This window comes from Python bivittatus, unplaced genomic scaffold (genome assembly GCF_059951505.1).
Source record: "Python bivittatus isolate LINGU-HERP-01145 unplaced genomic scaffold, Pbiv_v1 ctg000700_np1212, whole genome shotgun sequence".
Lineage (NCBI taxonomy): Eukaryota > Metazoa > Chordata > Lepidosauria > Squamata > Pythonidae > Python > Python bivittatus.
In genome coordinates, this window is record NW_028277098.1 from 98625208 (window position 1) to 98646630 (window position 21423).

Consider the following 21423-nt stretch of genomic DNA (forward strand, 5'->3'; position numbering starts at 1 on the left):
CAAGTTGTTTTATTGCATTATAAAATACAAGTAATACATCACAAAATAAGGGTAACAACGGAGTGCAGTTCTACTTATACAATAGAAACTGGAGTGTGTTAACCCTGGTTAAGATAAATTAAATCTTTAAAGATGAGCAATAAAAAAAATGTATGTGTTAAATTCCAGCTAGAGGATTTCCAGTCTGTGTTCCCTTGCATCGATTCCTCTTAAGAGCTTTATCAAACTTTACCTGCCTTCAACAGTAGACCAAACCCAGGGACTCTTCCTTACTATGTATATGTAGGTATGCATGTATATATATATGTACGTGTGTGTGTGTGTATTCCAAGTTAATTGTTTTACTGCATTATAAAACACAAATAATACATTACAGAATACAGATAATGACTGAGTGGAGTGGTATTTATACCATAGGAACAGGAGAATATTAACCTTGGTTAAGATAAATTAAACCTTTAGAGTTGAGAAATTAAAAAAAAAATGTGTGAAATAGGATTTCTAAAATGGGAATGAACGACAGGGGGCTTAAGTTGTGCAGTTAACGCTAAATAGGACACTGATAAAAAGTGGCACCACATTATTTTATAAGATGAAAAGTTTAAATCTCTGAGCTTAATACTAAACCTGAAATACGAAAGTCTCCACTGTATGGTTATTTATGAATATTAAAAGAAAGGGGGAAAAAGTGCTCTCTCGATTCAGCTCAAAGCACCCCGCAGCCAAACGGGGAGGGATAATCAATCTCCATCTGTTATCAGGGCAGATATTTACTCTCTCTTCAATGTTTTAACTTGGCCCTGAAACCAATACAAAATGGGGATCCCGGCTTCTTTGGGGTCCTAAATCCAGGAGCTGGGTTGATATGATCAACAGCATACCCTCTTTTTTTTTTTTTTAATGCACTTTCTTTTCTGCATAGAATACAGAAAGGGGAGCCGCTTGGTTATCTGAATACGGAGGAAGATTCCTGTAGGTTTCACCCCGTTTTTGACCTCAGTAACAAATAAGGAGGCAAAGTAAGTCGCATTGAATTGATGCAATGTACCTCCAGCTAGGCCAAACAATCGGGATTTAAGCAATGACGGCCTAGAAGTCTGCAATCGGCTTATTATTTTAAGGGGAAAAAATAGCCCACTTCCTATTCGAAGGAATTGCAAAGCGGGGCTCCGAGGCAGCCCCCCACCAAATGGATTACGGGAGCTTCCGCAACTTTAGCTGAGGAAATTATGCATTTCTCTCTCTCTCTCTCTCTTTTTTTTTGCATCCAGTTGCACCCGCCCCTTCTGACCCCAAAGGGATGTTTTTAAGGCTAGATTTAAAAGCTGACTTATTCTGCAGGTGGAACTCAAGTCATTCTTAAAGACAAGGGCTGTTTTTATTATATGGGGCCTTTACTTGTAAGACATCCAAATCTCCACCCACCCCCAAACGATTTAAGTCTCCTCCATTTTCCAACCTGTTCCCTCCCTGCCCTATATTCCAATCTAATTAAGGAGTTTCTCAATAAATTTGTCATCCTAAAGCCCAATATGGTGTTGCAAATGGGGGGGGGGGAGCCATAAATAGCTTTTTTTGAATGAGCTGCTGAACAAGAAACCTAGGCGGGGGGGGGGGGAGAACAGGGTGTTAGAGCCTTTATTTTCTCCCTAGAGCGCTGCAGAATATAAGCCAATACAGGATACAGATCCGAACAGCTTCACCCCTCTTTTGTAAAAATTAAGGCCTGGTCCTGCCAAAAAGCAACCAGCTTCTCCCCCCAATCACAAGACCTAATTTTGACTCTCAAAATTGCAAAAGCAGGTGATTCGACCTTTTTTTTTTCTTTTGCACAGGGTGGGGGTGGTTGAGCTTAGCAAAACTCCCCCCTCCCCGCCTTGCTTAGCAACCTGGGAAGGGGCAGGAGAACACGTGCATCCTCGGGGAAAGTGGCATGCCATGTTCTCAGCCTGACTTCAGGACGCGGGGGGGGGGGAGGAGGAGGGGAGGGAATAAATAAATGAACAAATAAATAAATAAATAAATGCAAGGCCTGGATCCCCGTCAAATCCTCCTATCTCATTCTAGAAGACGCCATCGGTGCAAAAAAAAAAAAGAATGCGTTTAAAAAAAGAAAAGAAAAGAAAAACACGTCTTTTCTCATTGTTCGGGGCCTCCCGGAGAGGCCAAAATGCGTTTTGCCACTGGGAAGGGTTCAAATCTTTTGGGAGGGAGGGAAAGCATCTCGTCATCGCCCCCCCCCCCCGCCCCGGGTCCTGATCGGTTCGAAAAGGCACGCGCTTCGCTCCACCAGCCCCCCCCCCCGCCCGGGTCCTTTTGCCACGGTTATTTTTAAAATCCAAATGACCCACCCTGGGTCTATTTTAGATCCCTTCTAAGCCAAGCCCCACCCCGGGCTGGGGTGGGGGGCACGGCGTGCTCCACCCGGCCCAACTGAGAAATGAACCCAACAGTTTTATTTATGTATTTATTTGTTTGCTTAAGCCCTTTCTTTCCTCGAGGGTCCCCGGTTTGGAAACCCCGAAGGAGCCCGGGGGGCCAATGCGAGCGATGCCTCGGGTGAGCAGGCGGCTTTTTCGCAGACCGGGGGCGAGGGGGTGGCCACAAGGTCAAATGCAAGCCGGGGGCGCGAGGAGCGTTTCTGCGCGGCTCCCATCCTCGCCCTGCGCTTAAAAAAAAGGAATAAAAATAAAAACGGGGAGGGGGATAAAACTACCCTTGCCATGGCGGGGGCGTGAAGGGACAGGGGGATCAAGCGGAGAGAAGGTGCGCTCAAGGGGAGGGACCCAGCCCGCCCGTCCCACCAAGCGACCCCCTTTCCTCTCCATCTGGACCCCCGCGCTCCCCTTTCCAACATCTCCTGCGCAGCCTGGGGGTGGTTGAATGGGTGGGTCGGTGGGCGCGGGCCGCGACATAACCTACAGCTCGGGAAAGCTGCTTGCAGAGACCCCCGCACGCCCCCCTCCTCCGCCTTCTTTTCTCCGACAGCCTTTGGCAACGACCTCGCCTCGCTCGTCCCCGTTGGAAATGGAACGTGGAACCCCCTCCCGCCGGGCTGCGCCCCCGCCCGCGCCGCGCCCCTCCCTTTGCCAGGCAGCCCACCGCCCGGCCAGGGCGGGCGCCGCGGCCCCGGCCCCGCGGCCCCAGCCCCGGCCCCGTCCTTGGAGGCGCCGCGCCGCGCCCCGCCGGAGCTCTTACCGGCAGCGGCGGTTGGAGACGAGAGGCTGGCGACCTCGGCTCGGAGCGCTTTATTGCGCGCGGCGAGTCCACCTATTGACGGCGACGGCGCAATGCAGTCGCCGCTCCCCCTCCCTCCCCTCCCCTCCTCGCACTACGGCATTGCGGTAGAGAGCGAAGGCGAGGCGGGGAGGGAGGAGGGCGGCATGCAAATGCCCGCTGCTGGGGGCACGGGGGCACCCGGCCCCGGCAGGTGGAGAAGACCCGGGCGCGCGGGGGATGCAGCAGCGCGCGGCTCTTCCTGTACAACGGCGAGCGGCCGGCTGGCCGGCCGGCCCCGGGGGAGGGGAGGAGGGGGCGCGCTCCCACGACCCGCTTGGCCCAGGTCAGGGGGAGAGCGAGCAGGCAGGCGCGCGCGCGCGCGCAAGGTGCCCAGCTTGCTTCTTCTGGGGGATTGCTGGTGGACCGTCTTGGGGAGGTGCGGGGGGACGCGGGACTGGGAACCCAGCCCGTTGGGTTCCCCGAGGGTTCAGCGCACTGGGCAAACTCCGAAAGTTGGGGGTGGGATTCAGTGACCGGGGTTCAGGGTGTCGTGGGAACGCAGCGCAGCTGTCTTTGTGTGTGGTCCACGCGACGGGCTTCCGGGAAGGCTGTGGGTCGGGGGCGCGGGAGGGTAGAACGGGCGATGAAAAGACCCATAAAGGCATCGTCAGGAGCAAGAAATGGAAACACCAAGGACAGCAGAGGAAAAGGCCTGTGGGAATAAGTACTGTATGCTTTAAGCCCCTCCTTAACCTCCTACATAAAAAGGAGGGGAGTTGATGTTTGGGGCAATTGCATTCCTACATGTGCAGGGCTCATTGTTGGGGGGGCGGTCTTCTCTTCCAGATAGCTCTGCCTGGGCCTCAAAACGTGACCCACGGATGATTTTAGGAGTCTCTGTGAAAGGGTTTAGTTTCCTCATTCATCCAGACCAGTGTTTCTCAACCTTGGCCGCTTGAAGATGCTGGCAGGGGAATTCTGGGAGTTGAAGTCCACACATCTTACAGTGGCCAAATTTGAAGAACACTGCCCTACAGAAAAATAGGGCCTAATGCTAGGTAAGGCATTGGCAACCATTGTCTTGGGCTTGGAAGGCAAACCTCAAGGACCGTCTTCAAGGGCTGTCCAAGGAAAAGCACTTTGCAGCAATCCAATCTTGAAGTTACTAAAACCCGAATCACAGGAAACAGCCTCTCCTCCAGGAAAGGACATACCTGGTTCTCAGCTGTGGTTGCTAAAAGATCCCAGGTGTTATGTTAGGGCCCACCATCAATACAGGATCCAGCCCCCAACCTGAATGAGCGTCCAGCCAGCCCCGAGAATCGGTAACGGCTCTGTCCTATCCATATTGCCTTTACTCTCTGCTTGTTTTTATTCTGCATTTATTTATTTAAGGAATTTGTATGGCTTGTCCATAACAATATTGGCACTTGTGTTCCCCACATTCTCCCAAATCCTAGCATGGGGCTTGCATAAGCCTCCAACTCTTAAAGGCGACGGGGTTAGAGGTCTTCCATGACTTTGCATGAATGAACAAGCCCAGATACCAATAAACGTTTTACCCTCTGCTTTTGAATAAGCCTAAATTAATGGCCTCTTTAAGTAAATAATAAGAGCCCACCTTTATTTTAACAGATATACAGTACCGACAGAAGAACAACAGATATCAGAATACAGAAAGTACACAAAGGTTAAAAAAAACACTCTGCATAATATATATCTCCTGATTCATTTTATTTTAAGATTTTTAGGGACATATACATGCAGTTTTCTCGGCAAGAATGTGGAAAAAGTTTGCCATTACCTTCTATTCTGGGTGGCCTGGGATTTTTCTGGTAGTCTCCCATCCCAGTGCTAACCAGGTTTGATCCTGTTTAGCTTCCGAGCCCAGATGAAGTTGACTAGAGAGCTACAAAACTATAAATCTCCATACAGGTAGTCCCCATTTTAAGAACGAGTTCTGTTCCCAAGATCTGTCCTTCAGTCGAATTTGTATGTAAGCCGGAACAGCATTATTGTGTAATACTGAATAAGTTGTATTGTGTAATGAACTCGAACCATGGTGTATTTAACTCAAATCATTGTGTATTTAACTCGAATTTTGCTACAATAGGCTCCATTCTTAACTATGGGTTGTCCATAAACTGGGTGTCCTTAACCTGGGCGCTACCTGTATTGAACATTTTTTTTCCCTAAAAAATGGGATTTGGATAGAAGGGTTTATAAAACAAATCAATCCGGAGCTCTTGCTCCAGGGACAAATGACCAGATTCAAATTACCATATTTTGGACACACAATGTCTTTGAAAGTCCATAATTCTGGAAAGGTGGAAGAGAAGAGGAGAGAAGAGGAGAGGAGAGGAGAGGAGAGGAGAAGAGAGAAGAGAAGAGAAGAGAAGAGAAGAGAAGAGAAGAGAAGAGAAGAGAAGAGAAGAGAAGAGAAGAGAAGAGAAGAGAAGAAGAGGATGACCAACAGCAAGGTGGAAGGACTCAGTCACAGTGGTGGTGGGTGCACCTTGGAAGATCTGAAAAACCAGGCTGGGGACAGAGTGTCCTAGAAGAAATCTATTTATGCGGTCGGTAAGAGATGACGCCAACTTGATGGCACAGAATTTAAAAAATCAATAGACAGGGCTAATCCTTTAGAAGTTACTCAAACTTGATACAACAAAAAATGGAAACCAAATGTGAATAAAACTATCTTCAATTAAAGGATTTCAAGGCACTCTGATCTTTGTTTCATTTCCAGCTAATGCTATTTTCTACACTTTAAAATACCACTGATCTAACTAACATTTTATATACAGCATTACACGTGTCTTGTACACAGCATCATTTTGATGTAGTATATCTGGCAGCTAAAGAAAAAAAAAATCACAGCTTCCCGTGTTGCGCATTTTGTACATCCTGGGGAAAATGGATCACAAAGCTACACTAGGATTAATTATTAAAGATTATTCTGTTTTCTTTCCAATTTCCTCAAAAACGTTCAAGCAGAAATGCTGGCTAATGGACGCCAGGCAATCTCAAAACATTTTGATTAATGCAGTTTTTTTCTCAAGGAGTATTGTATCATCCACAAATTATTTTTACTCCATTCCTGTTATAAGAATAGTGATCCTTTGCAATTATTAACAGTATCTGGTTTTCACCATCTGCTCGAAAACAGTTTAATCAGAGCCGTGTATGTGGTGCTCTGTTCTCCAAATGTAGAATCTTACATAGCCAAATTGTAGAAGAAGAGGAAGGGGAGGAAGAAGAATGATGGTGGTGGTGGTGGTGGTGGTGGTATTGGAGACAGCAGAATGGAAGAGAAAGAACTGGAGAAAATCACAAGATACAAAGACCTGCAAATAGAAATAGAATGACTGTGGCAAAAGAAAGCAAAGGTAGTCCCAATAGTTATAGGTGCCTTGGGTGCATCCCAAAACATCTGGACTACCACTTGAAGACCATCGGCATTGACAAAACCACCATTAGTCCATTGCAAAAGGCAGCTTTACTTGCCTTCTATCCTGCGATGATGCCTTGAACACCATCAGACAACAACATCTGCCTATCCCAGGTCCTTGGGAAGGACTCAAATCGGTGGACAAAAATGCCAAATCCAGTCTAAACATCTGGCTGACTCTGTGACCAACCATAATAATAATAACGTGTGCTATGCTGGGTGATGCTAGGATTGAGGAAAAGCAATCCGAAAAAAAATTATGAAATACTGGGACTTGCAGATCGAAGCTGAACACTTGTGGAAAAAGAAATCCACTTGTTATATCAATTGTGATTGGAGCCCTTGGAGCAATACCTAAAGGACTCCCTCAATATTTGGAAAATTTGAGTTTATCAGACCTGAACACCCTAATTTTACAAAAAAATACCCTGCTTGGAACTGTCTATATCAGTGTTTCTCAACCTTGGCCACTTTAAGATATGTGGACTCCAACTCCCAGAATTCCCCAGCCAGCTTGGCTGGCTGGGGAATTCTGGGAGTTGGAGTCCACATATCTTAAAGTGGCCAAGATTGAGAAACACTGGTCTATATCCTCAGACACTACCTTAATAATTCTTTGGTCCTCGGTTAGGACTTGAATTATTAAGTTTTCACTAGTCTGACTGTGAATCTAATTGCAGATTGCCCATAACAGTAATACAATAATGTATTAAACTTACACGCCTCCCACGTCTCAACAGTTCTGAGTGGCTCAACAATCAAACTAAGGAATTACAATAAAGAGAGAGAATATCAGCAGCTCGGAGCAAAAGAAAGAATGAAAGACTGAAAGTAATCAATTACTTGAGTGAGGCAGAGAGGCAAATGACTGCCCAGAGATATTTTACATTTTATAGATTTTATTGTAATTTATTTTATTGTTGTGAGCTGCCCAGAGTTGTTGAGTGTTCAGTGGCATACAAGTTTAATACATCGTCGTTGCTGTTAAGCGGAAAGTCAGTTTGCTAGTGTATTTTCAGGAAAAAAAAACTTGGGGCCTTTTGAGAAGCAGATCCTGTTCGGTCTTCTGCGAGCATCTGTCCAGGGAGACTCCAGGCAGACTGTCCCACCACCGAACAACTCTTGCTGCCAAGAAATTCTTCCAGCTATGTTCACATGGCCTCCTTGAACAAGTTTTACTGAATTAGCCCAAATGCATGGAATATGTCCCACTGGACCCCAGATGGTCAAGCCACGTGTCGGACTAGCGCACTGTGCAACCCCAGCCTTTGAACGACATCTCAGAGCTCAGATTCTAAGGAGAGAGCTAGGCTAACCTGCACACCAGAAAAAGGGTTTTTTTTTCCTATGGCAACCTCCCCCCCCCCCCCCCAAATTTACTGGAGTCTGGGACAAGCTCTGTAATTTCCTTCATGAGCATTTTCATTAATGACAATGATGATAGTAGTGGTGGTGGTGGTGACGATGATCTCAACAAGTCTGGGTGGCTGACAACATTCAAAGAAATTGCAATAAAGTCAGTAAAACAGATGGTCAAGTCCCTCCTTTCTCAAAAGTTTAATTCTTAATACAGTTTTGCTTCTGTTTTAACAAACCATTTGTACTGTTGACTTTCACTGATAGCTTTATTGTGTTTCTGTAACTCTAAAGCAATGGCATCAACAGCTGTATCTTAAATAAAGAGTATATGATGAAATAAAAAAATAAAGGTATATCATGACTGGGAGGGAAATGAGTTAAATTATTGCATTTAACTAGGGCTAGTCCAGTAAGTTCAAGGTTAAGTATTTCTGTTATCTTTTATCTATCTATCCATCCGTCTGTCTGAAAACATCAATTCCACATTACTAGACGGCTGAATTCCTGAGCCAGATTTAAATCAGAGCCATTTTGGTTAAAGGCATATCATAGCAATGAAGGTTATTGCTGTATCTGCATATGTTTGCATACAGGTCAATTTTCTAATCATCCGCAATAAAAAATTAACCTATTAAGCCCATGCCAGATCACAGCCAGTATCTGGACAAGCTCTTCTGCTCTTCAGAAAGTCTCATCAGAACGGCCCACTGAAGAATTCCAGAGAACTCACCATCTTTTCAAACTATTTTGCATATATAACCTGGCCTTATGAAGTATTATTCTAATGTACAAATCTAACAAAATAAATAAGGCAGGATGGGTTTGGATTTTTTTGGTTTGGAGACCAACCCAACTCTCTTTGTGATGGCTGCTTAAAGATGAATTGACACCATCCCCAAGGAAGCTGGTTAGAACTTACAGTCATAATGTTAACACGTGGATGAAGATGGAATTGCTCAGTCTGTCATGCCTCTGATTTTAACAATGAAACACGGCCCAGTAGCCTAGATGCTGTTATAAATAGCATAGCACATGATTAAGATACAGCCTTCTCTAACCAGATTCATCTGGAGAAATTTTAGTCAACATGATATGCCTTTCTCTGATGTACTTAAAGCAAAAATGTTCCCAGTCAAATATTTCAGAATCACTCCCACATCAAGGCACCCCGCATTTCGCTTTGCCCACCCATCTCCAAATAAATGTCACCAACTGATTTACAACCTCCGTTTCTCCAGACACGTGCAAACTCCAAACTTGGTCTCCGTTGATGACCACAAATCTCAACTGTTCCTCTCCAGGCCATGAAAACAACGTGAAGTGATGGGTAGGCTGTACAGTAACTACTGGCCATCCATGAATATTTCAGAAAATATTAATATTGTTCTGATATGGTTTTTATGATGGGGTTGAGAGGTCTTCATGGGGTGGGGACTGATTTTTAAGAGATGGGTGCTTGATGACTTCATGTTTTTAGATTGTACAGTGTCCAAAGAGTCAAGGCAATGTAGAAATAAATAAAAGCACATTCTAGCAAATATACATGGTAGTTGGTAAATCATGCTTGAACCAACCAGATCTTTGCCTTGCTCCATGCCATCCAACTGAGTCACCAGTGTGCCAACCCCAGAAGTTGTGAAGCTGTGCTTGGTAGCTCTGGGCTGCAAAATCAGGTTGACCACGAGGTGGCAGGGAAGAGACACGGTCATCTGGACTTTTGCAGCTCAGAGCCCTTAACCCTAGGTAGATGAGATAGCTCCAACCTTTGGAGCCTATTATGGAAAATTCAGCCTGCGTGGGTGGCTCCCTCAGTGAGCAAGCAGTACAGTGCCCTGCCCACATGGGTATAACTAAGAAGGGCTCTCCAAAGATTACATTGGAGAAGTGGGATGCAAAAGAATTGGTAAAAGAGTTCCCTTGAGCCAAGTTCAACTCCTGGCGGCTACATACCCACATATTTCCTTGGCAGCAGTAGGAAAATGGGTTTGCCATTTCAGAATTTGTTCTGACTTCTTGGTCCAGCCGACAGTCTTAGTATCACCCAGTGTCACCTAGTCTCCCACCTAGATCTAACCATACTTAATGCTTTCAAGATCAGCCAGAATTGAGTAAAGGCTGCCACTGAGCTAATATAGCAGGGCATTCAACAACAACAACAACAACAAAAATAAAAAATAAGAGAGTAAAGTACTGAACGAAAAATAGAACACAAATGATGAGAATTGCATGAAGAAATGGAACAAAATGAGGATGGCTGAAAAATGGGATACAACGAGAAAGAATGGCAGTCTTATCTTTCTTTTCCTCTCCTTTCACTTTTAGAATGGTGGGTGGACCTCTTTTTTTTTTAGCCTAATTTTCAATCCTCACCCATGAAATTGTGTGGTTGCAAATCAAGGCAGGACATTTCCTTTCAAAACGTGCACAGCTGTGCAGGCATTTATCAGACTTAAGAGAAGCTGGACCAGCTTGTATGGCGTCTCCCTTTCGCAGTTCCAGACGTGGGTCGGAAGCATCATTTGCTTCTCTGAAAAAAGCACATTATTTTTTCAAGTTTCTCCTTCTCTCCCATGGCAACCTGGCGTGCAGACCTACAGCAGCAAATCATGTTAATGCTATCCTCGCTCAATCCCATTGAGCACCCTACAGATGGATTAGACTCCAACCCCCAGAATCCTTAGCCAGCATGGGAGTGGAGGTCCAAGACAGCTGGAGAGTGCCAAGTTGTGTTAACATGGAACCACGGAGCAACAATTTTGAGGGGAAAAACAGCTAGCCCACCAACCTAGAGGAACTTTCAGGTGTCTGTCAAGGGGGAAATGAAGCAGCCCAAATTTTTGCTACTGCCCAACTGGAGTCAGGAACTTAAAAATAACCTTGAGAAGACTCAAGTCAGCTGGGGGCTAAATTTAACCCTGGATGCCTCCCACCAGTCAAACTGCTTCTCATTTCTCTTTAAGCTTGTTTTAAATGGCAGCAGATGCTTCATTCATCCAGTTCAGATAGGCCTGGTAAATTCTCAGCTCCTGAAGCTTCAAATCTGCCATCAGTGACAAGGAAAAGGTGGAACGATGCCACACGCATCAGGGCATCATGTCCAATGGTATCATTTGCCCCTTCCCCACAGACACCCATGGCAGTAAGCTTTTTCTCACCCGCTCCATCATGAGCGGGCAATTCTGCCTCCACCATGTTGACGCTGGTCTCACTCCCTCCATCGATGCAGCCTTGGAAGGTGAACCTTAAGGCTGAGGTGGTCAATTGAGTACAAGGTTTCTCAAACTTGGCAACTTGCAGGTGTCTGGACGTCAACTCCCAGAATTCCCTAGCCAGCATGCTGGCTGGGGAATTCTGGGAGTTGACGTCCAGACACCTGCAAGTTGCCAAGTTTGAGAAACACTGACTCCGATCCCACCCTTTGAGTGACACGATCTTTTGCTGTTGGTTATTCTGCCTCGGGTAGATTACATGCGAAGTTTTAAAGGATTTGGAAGGCACCAACGTGCACATCTATATATTATAATTGCTACTTTAATAAATGTATACGTACTGCAACTTATTTCCTGCAACCGACTGAAGAATATAGGCCCAGGAATACTTTTATCATCCTAAACATCTGGATTAGTACCACAGCAAAGGCCTACAAGGTTCTGAATGCAGCCAGACCTATGGCCTTCTCAGTTCTGTTCTGCTTTTCACGTCCCTGGTGTGTATTCTGCCTGGTCTTCTCTGCTCGTCTCCCATCCAAGAACTAATCAAGGCCAACCCTGCTTAGCTTCTGAGCCCAGATGAGACTGGCCACTGAACCTGCTTTTGTCATAAAAGCCACGGAGCTTCCTTTTCCATGTTCTGGGGGGAAGAAGCCCTGTTGCACAAAACAGGATTTATTTGCCAGTAAAGATGCATAGGACTGGGCTGTACTGCTTTTCGGATTGCTCCTCTAATAATTTTGGGCCGATTCTAGAAAATACAGCTGTCTTCCCTGACCGAGAGTATTGCTACAGGTGTGGGGAGTAGTCATAACGCAGATCATTCTGTGGATTCCTTGTTTATCTTGGAAGCATCCTTGTTTTTCTGATGCACAAGGAGGTGAAAGGGATCCGTGGAAAGATCACTTTTCCTCTCTCTGTCCCAAAAGCCCTGCTGCAATCAAAATCGGCTTAATTTCTCTAATTCTTGAAATAATTGTTAAACTCCCAGGCAGTTCCCTCCTTCTCAAACGTCCAAGAGCTACAGGGAAGACCCAGCTTCTCTCCTTCGGTTCTTCGTTTACTGCAAAGAGCTGCATCCTGTCACTATGGTAACAGATGCTTCCCGCGCCTCGGGGCGTTTGCTAAATCCTCTAACGTGCAATCAGTCCAACCATCGAGAAAGAATCGTGGGAGCAATGAAGCAGGATCCTTCCATCCCGCGCGGTGTGCGATCTCGGCCTGCCTGATCATTTGCCAGCTGGAAAAACGCCAAGGCGGATGAAGCCATCAGCCTTCATCTCGGAGGGACAAAGGAAGCCAGGGCTGGCCCTACCGTTGGGGGGAGAAGGGTAGCCGTTCCAGGCAGTCGATGCTAGCGGGTGGTAAGCTGATGGCGTGCAGTGGGCTGTACCGCTCTCCTGGGGTGTCTGGTAGAGGGTGATTGCAGCCACCATCTTGATTTTTTTGACTCCCCTCCGGACACCCCTGCCCTGTGCTCTCCTTCCCAACATTAAGGCAGTCTGGTGTTTGCAGGATGCTGTCCGCTCATCCCCAGGGTCAAGGTAAGACTGGTCAGCCTCCACATCTGAGGCACCAAATGGTCTACAGTTAGGCTAGGATCACCCATTGAACTAAGCCAGGCTTTTCCAAACATGGTTTGTTCAACAGCCACAGAGGCCTGGTTTGTATTTAATACTAAGCCTCAATGGATGGCTTCATGTATCTTTGGGGGGCCACGTTTGACCTTTGAAAGGAGCTCCAGAATCACAGAAGTGGGTTGGGGGAGATAATGATGCAAACTAGGAAGGAGCTTCTGGGATTCTCATTATCCTACAAGCACTGAGGTGTTTTGTTTTGCTTTGCTTTGCTTTTTAATGCTCCACTAGGCCTACTTTTGGACTTACACCATGCTTTCAATTTACAGGTAGTCCTTGAGTTATGACAGCAATTGGGAGCAGAATGTTTGTCACTAAGCGACGCAGTCATAAAGCATGATGTCACATGACTGCATCGCTTAGTGACGGCCATCCCAGCAGTCCCGGTTGCCATCGTAACTCAGGACCACACGGGTCTTTAAGTGAGGACTTCACGTGACTGCGACGTGGGAAGAGACAGGTAAGTAGGCTGGCAGGTGAGAGCTATGGGCCGGGGGCAGGTGCTGCAGGCAGGTGCTAGGGAGCGTGGGCGGGCAGCTGGGTGCCACTGCCACACTGGGAAAGGAAGGGGCCAGGGCCATGAGTCCTCCATGCCGTGCTGCGTGCCACTGCGAGCCAGGGTGATCATCCCACCAGGCAGCAAGGCAGGGACGTTTACGTGGTGCCTCCCCCGCGCGTGGCCTGGGTGCCCAGCGGCTACTTGGCTGAAGGCGTCTTGCATGCCAAGGCAGCCGGAGGGGAAGGCAGTGGTGAGGGGCCGGGGTGCCCGACACAGCATGGCTGACAGAGCTCCCACGCCGTGGGGTTTGAGGCTGGCTGGCGTCTGCAAGCCCAGCAGAGGGGAGGCAGGCAAAGACGACCACAAAGGTCAGCTGGGGGGGTGAGTGGGGGGGCCACCGTAAATGCAGCAGGCCTGAATTTTGATCACATGACTGTGGGGGCACTGTGATGGAATGTATCTATGAAGGGGAGGGTGGGAGGGGACAGACGCAGAGAGCAAGGCTATCAGGAAGGAGGGGGTGCACTCCAGGAAGGGAAAGGAGACAAAGGACACAGTCCGCAGGGGGATCATGGGAAGCAGAAGAGCCACTCCCCAGAATCTCCCAGGGCATATCCACTTGTTGTAGTGGTACAGATTTAATCTGGCAAGGTTCTGTCTATATGGTATAAGCAAATAAAGGAACTGAACTCAACTGGACTGTTTCACCGTTGCTCTTGGGCTGGGCCTGACATGTGCTGAAATGGCCAAGACTTTGAGGACTGGTTGTAAGTCTGTTTTTTCAGTGCCGCTGGAACTTTGAACAGTCACTGAATGAACAACGTAATTCGAGGACTACCTGCATTAAGTAGGTAATTAACTCAAGGTAACTATGTCGAGGTAATTAAGTAGGTAATTAAGCCAAGGACTACCTGCCTTAACTACCTTTTAACTCATGCTTCCCTCTCAGTGACTTTATGGACATAACCATGCAAGTTTCTTGGCAACAGTATGTACAGGTAGTCGTCAACTACTGACCATAATAGGGACTGGAAAATTCATCACTAAGTGGTGCAGTCGTTAAGTGAGGCATCATGTGACCGCACCCCATTTTACGAGCTTTTTTGCTGTGGTCATTAAGCAAATCACTGCTGTCATTAAGTGAGACATCACGTGACCATGACTTGCGACCTTCCCTGCTGGCTTCCCCATTGACTTAGCTTGTTGGAAGCTGGCTGGGAAAGTCGCAAATGGCTATTACATGAATGTAGGATGCTGCAACCATCGTAAATGTGTGGTGGTTGCCAAGTACCCAAATCACGATCACGTGACTCCGAGGATGCTGCAACCAAGTGTGAGGACCGGTTGTAAGTCACTTTTTTTCAGTGCTGTTGTAACTTCGAACGGTTGCTAAATGAATGGTCCTGTCGAGGACTACCTGAAAATGGTTAGTCTTCTTCCGGGAAGATTTTTCTACTTCCTAGTCTAGTCTACAGTATGATATTCCCTTCTGGTCTCCCACCTAAATATTAATCAGGCCTGACTCTGCTTAGCTTCTCAGACCTGCTCAGTGGGCTAGGTGCTGCTATCTGCTGAGGGAAGAGATGGAAGTGGAGGAGGAAGAGGAGGGGGAAGAGGGAGAAAGAGAAGAAGGAGAAGGGGTAGGAGAGGAAGAAGGAAGAAGGAAGGACAAGGGAAAAGGAAGAAGCCGCCCATGAGTTGAACTCAGCAAAGTACAATGATTACAGTGAGCCAGTAACTGGGTGCGGGATCCAGAAGGCTGTGCCAAGGGTGTAACTGAAAAGAAGATGGCACTTGAGGAGGCTTTTGGAGGAAAAAGTTAGTGCTAAGATTCAAGTCCTTACATAAGCATGAAATTCACTGGCTGGCCTTGGACTGGTCATTCTGTCACTCACCCTCCACCCTACCAGCTTGTTGACCTGAAGAAAGAAAATAGGGGCAATTGCTACAGGAGAATCCCCTCCCCATGTCTCCAACCTGGTCTCTGGGGGTTCCCAAGTAAGTCCCACTGCCTGGAGGCTGTGGGGCCTGGATGGGGAGACACAGACTGATTCTGGAGATCTTCCATCACTAGTTCTGGGCGAGGCTGCACTTCCTCAGACCAAAGTGGTGCACAATTGGAGGGGGGGGGGGTTCCTACTAGACTCCCTGATCCTGCTTAAAGAGTAGGCTTGGAGGGCCGTTTTACAAATCCATCTTGTGTGCCAACTAGCCTGTTCCTGGATCAGGAGGTTCTCCTCATGGTCACTCACATTTGGTCACCTCTTGCTGAACTACTGCTATGTGCTCTGCATGAGGTTGCTCTCCCTCCCTCTGTCCCTTCCCTCCCTCTTCCTCTCCTTCCTTCCTTCCTTCCTTCCTTCCATCCATCCATCTCTCCTTCCTTCCTTCCCTCCCTCTCCGTCCTTCTTTCCTTCCCTCCCTCCATCTCTCCTTTCTCTCCTTCCTTCCTTCCCTCTTCCTCTCCTTCCTTCCATCCATCTCTCCTTCCTTCCTTCCTTCCTTCCTTCCTTCCTTCCTTCCTTCCTTCCTTCCTTCCCTCCCTCCCTCCCTCCCTCCCTCTACTTCTCCTTCCTTTTTTCCTTCCCCCCATCCTTCCTTCCATCTCTCCTTTCCTTTCCTTCTCCTCCCCTTCCCCCTCCTTGTCTCATCCGACAAACTGGGAGACAGAACAGGATCAAACTGATTACTCCTTCGATGGAGGAACAACAGGAATTTACCAGGTAGGCAATTCCTACCCCTTCCTTCCGTCAGTCTAAGAAAAGATTAGCACCTCCTACAGCAGGAGAGGTCTTGAGAATCCCACCCAATAAAGTCGTGACTGTATTTCGGATACAGGCTCAGTAGACCGAACGCATGAAACCATAATCCGTGCTTGACCAATGACAAGGACTGGGGTTACGTAATACTCTAAACGCAAGCCAGATAAACTACGTAATAGCGGAGCACTATTTATAGGGCTCCCAGATCAGGCAGCACTATATGACATCAGATGTTGGGTACAATACCAGATTTCAGTATTTCAGCAAGGTGGTTGCATTCATGTGACATTCAGGCTACCATATTTGGGCTGCAAAAATCCAGACCACCATTAGATGGCAACAAAGAGTTTTTTTTTTCCTTCTACCACCTGGTGTTCCCCTGGCATTCTGCTGCCCACATTTGGCATCCTCTGGGTTGCATGAACCTAGTCACTTGAAATCACTTTGAATATTTTGGCTTCTTGCAATAATTAAATGACATGCACAGATGTATTCTTCTCCAATTTTTTCTGTAAGCCACCCAGAGTCACTGTGAGTGAGCTGGGTGGCCATATAAATTGCTTTAATAAATAAATGAATACCTTTGAATCATTACATGCCAAAATGCCAGAAGAACACGAAGCATAAGATATTTATTAGTAACACCCTTTGGTGATTCCTGCCTCCTCTGGATTCATACAGCACGTTCAACAGAAATGTGGTCTGCTCATTTTTGTGAGTGTTCTTAGGAACCTAGACCGTGTAACTTATAAACTGTGATTGATGGCTTAATATGCTTGGTCTGGCACCTAGGGAAGGGTATTTTTGTTTTATCTTTGTTTTGGTTGATTGTTGTGAACCGCCTAGAATCATTACATGAGATAGGCGGCCATAAATGTTCAGTAAATAAGCAGATACATGAAATAATGTTGCAGGAGCATAGCGGCAACTAGTTGTGTAGCAGGACAAACCCCAGAAAATTCTGAATCAAGCAAAAAGTGAGCAAGTAGACAAGAACAACAAGAAAGAATGAGACCAGGGTCTTTATCAAAAAGTCGGGGGGAGGCACTATGCTAATCTGAGCCTTCAATATTCTTCCAGCTTCATCCTATGTCAGTGTAATTATTTTATTTTTTGTCCACTGAAATCAATGATGCACTAAGCAAACATATGCAGGGGAGCCCCAAATATTGAAATATCCTTTAGGATTGCATTAACTTTTCTACCAAAAATAAGAAATATGGATCCACCGAACCATTTCAACTACACCCCTATATTTTGCCCCTTCCACAAATGGGATGCAACTCTTGCTGCCCCCCCATAAAAAAAGCTCTGAATGAGCCCAGCCCGAGCACATTTGCAATCTACAGAAAGTACGCCAAAGATGTTCCATACAATTCCATCTTGAACGAGCTAAGTATCTTGGATTATTAATCCACTGATTCACCCATTTAATTATTCAACTTTCTCCACTGTGCGCCTCGGTTTGAAATGATTCTCGATTCTCACATTCATGCCAGTCAAATGCCTAAATGTCAGTGAGTCTACGGTGACTTAGAGGTATCCAGAACAAAGCAAAGGAGTCTTAGATTACATCTACTGGGTGGATGTATACATAAAGTAGGTGATCAACTAGTTTGCACACCACCACACCATTTCTATTCCATTCTACCATCTGCAAAGAGAATACCGTGCCAAGTACTTGCTAAACAGAAATTTAGTGTTTGGGGACAGGGAGGGGTGTTTGTTTTTCTCCAAAACCTTGTCCTGGAAGAATGCACTCTGTGTTTCTCCACCAGAGGTGGAGGTCTCCCTGAAAGAAGGATTGTTCCCATGAACAATTGGTTCTTTGGCCAATTTATGGGAAATGGCAAAAAAATAGCCCTGGAGGTTAAATGCGATCCCCTGCTTTTGTTATCCCTCTGCACCAGAATCTGTAACAGCACACGCTCCACTTTCTGAATATATGACAGTTCTTCTGCTTTTGACTTTCCAACAAGTACCGTATGGGCATAAGAGCGCAAACCCCAAATTAGAGGTGGGAACTCTTTCCCCTGGGTTTCTCTCAGTCCCACAAGGTAGACCACACCAGTAAATCTTCTCCGCAGGAAGGCTGAAACGACTTTTCTTGAGATGGGCTACAAGAGCAGGATCCTGCAAGTCGGATTGTGCTGTTTTTCCTCCTTATACTTCAGTGAATCAGGGAGGCATCTGTCTGCCCAGCTTCCAAATGTTATCTGGACGTTCTGGACTTAAAAAATGCTTCAGGGAACATGTCCTGCATTTCCATTAAGGTCATCTTCTGACTCGCTACAGTTTTGGCACGGCACTGCATTCCCCAACCTATATTCAACTGTTATTTTGTGAGTCATTAAGCATGAAGTGTCCACACACCACATACCCCTTACATCTTCCCCCTCCAAGCAGCGCTCTATAAGTGTAATGGTCTTTGAAGGCGGACCCTCTGCAGATGGTTGCAGATGACATCACTGGCTTTATCACGACGTCATCACACAATGAACACCTACTGTGCCTTCAGAAGGGCAACAGAACCCATCCAACCCCTAATAACTGTACTTTTATATTCATGCTATTCATCTTGAAGGTATCACAAGAGGTTCTTGAAGGCATCACAAGAGGTTGCGTGGTTTAAGTTTGAACTCTGCATCTCTCCCTTTTGACAGTGTCCTCTAGATGGCTTTGGGAAGGGCCACAACCACCCCTTTCTCAGGCTGATCTAAACCGTATGGGCAGGTGAAGGGCCAAAGTGGCATCATTAGGGGTGGATCGGAAGGCCCACCCTTGAGTGGGGCCCAATCAATGGGGGACCCACAAAGTAGTAACTTATTAAGATAGCAGGAAAGAGAACCACTTGGAGATCAGCTATGTACAGGACATGGGTGGGCTGGAATGACCAATACCCTTGGGGGAGGGTCACAAAAGGGGTTCAGTCACATTGCAATAACTGCCATCTTGCCTTCTGCAACCTCCCCCCCGCCCCCACCTTGGCTAAGGCCCACTGTATGCATGTGTGTGGAGAGAGAGATTTCTCAAACTGGGGGTCACCAGGGTGTTTTCCTCAGAAATTCTTACCAATCTGGTGCAAAACAACACCATTGAAATTGGAAGATCCCCCCCCCTTTTTTAACCCATCACAACGGTCTTTGAGTGGAGGAATAATCATGACAAGAACAGGTGGTTCCTATGCAAAGCTCTGACCTGCCAGTATTTTGCAAGCTGCAGCATTTTGAGAGCACTTTAAGAGAGGCCGATTTAAGGCCACAGAACACCCCTTCCTTCCATCAGTAAATGAAAGGGGATGACTTCAAAATGAAATGAAATCCAGATTTCAGAAATTCTACTAAAGTAAGCAAGCTCATCCCTTCCCATTAAGAATATGGGTTTACATTTTATTGTTTTCCCCCCCTTTATTGCCAGTTTACCATTTTATTTTATAACGGTTCTAGAAAAGTTCTCTCTCCTTCGGATCATTTCACAACTTGACGCATACTTTGGACAGACCCTCTCTCTGTTCTACTCTCCACACTACCTAACCTTGGGTGCTATGAAAAAACTAAGCAGACTTACTTGGTACTTGGACGGGAGACCACCAAGAATGCCTAAGGTTGCAGATTGGAGTGGAAAGTAATAAAAAACCCAAAATGGTTATGGCAAATCCCTTCCATACTGTTATCAAGACAGTTGCATGACCATGTCCATGAACTACTACTACCGCTATTACTACTAATAATAACATATTAAACTTGTTATTATTAGAGTTTAATATGTTATTAAAGTTTAAACTCTAATAATAACAAGTTTAATATGTTATTATTAGAGGCAATCAGACAACAATCAAATAAAGAAATTACAATAAAATGAATAAAAGATAAAAATGATAAAAGACGTTACGTGCAATGAAGCGAGGGGTCTCCCTCTCCCTCACCAAAAGCCCCGGTGAAGAGCCACGTCTTCACGGCTCTCCTGAACAATAGCAGAGTGGGGGCCATCTGCATCTCGGGGGAAACCTTGTTCCAGCAGGCAGGCACTGCTATAGAGAAGGCACACTTCTGGGGTCCCGAAAGATGGCATTGTTTAATTGAGGGAACCCGGAGCATGCCAACCCTGCAGGATTGAACTGGCTGGGCAGATGCTGAGGGAGACAGAACCAGGAACTAGGTCCAAAAAGAACCACTAGATGGCAACAGAGAGGCAGATGGATTTTTCCATATCACTTGGCTACCATCTAGTGACTGTTTAGATTTCTGCATACCAGGTCTTGTAGCTTTTGGGCAAATAGAGGCAACGTTGCAATGGTTGACATTAGACAACCGTTTTCTTTGCTAAGAGGCATGCCTGCACCATGTCTCTGTGAGGATAGTCACAAGGGCCTCCTTTTGCGCAACTTGCACTCACTACCACAATGGGGAGTGTGCTAGACCGTGAGTTCTAGGCCTGCTTTAGGCATGAAAGCCTGGCTGGGCCAGTTACCCTCTCTCACAGGGTTGTTGTTATGGGAAAACAGGAGGCAGCTGACCGCCTTGAGTTACATATATAAAAAAGCTGGGTATAATAACAACAACAACAAGAAGGTCTGGTTCATGTTGCTATACCGGGTGATGCCAGGATTGAGGAAAAGCAATCGGAAAAAATTACAAAATACCAGGACTTGCAGATTAAAGCTGAACACTTGTGGAAAAAGAAATCTGCTGTTATTTCAATTGTGACTGGAGCCTTTGGAGCAATGCTTAAAGGACTCCCAAAGTATTTAGAAATTTTGAATTGATCAGACCCGAACACCCTAAATTTACAAATTTACAAAAAAATACCTTGTTTGGAACGGCCTACCTTAATCATTCTTAGGTCCTTGGTTAGGGCTTGAATTATTAAGCTTTCACCAGCCTTAGACGGTGAATCTAATTGCAGATTACCCACCATCATCTTCATCATCGTCATCGTCATCATCATCGCGTTGCAAAAACGCCAGAAGAGGCGTCCAAGCGGCCCAACGCCAGAGGAACCGATTCGTAAATGCAGACCGGGTCCGTCAACGCACGGACCTCCACTAGAGGGCTGCCGAGAGAGGCGCGCGCCGGCCTCTTCCTCCTCCCCTCCAGCGCCCTCCCTCCGCCCCCACCGAGCTTCTTACCTTCTGCAGGCCGCGGCCGGGCCCCGCGGCTGGCCGCAGGAGGGCGAGAGCGGCCCGGGATCGGCCGCCAGGAGCAGCCGGGCGGCCGCAGGGTCTCCCCGCCGCCTCGCGGGCGAAGGGAGCGTCGCCTGAGCTGACGCAACCCGCCCGGCTCCTATA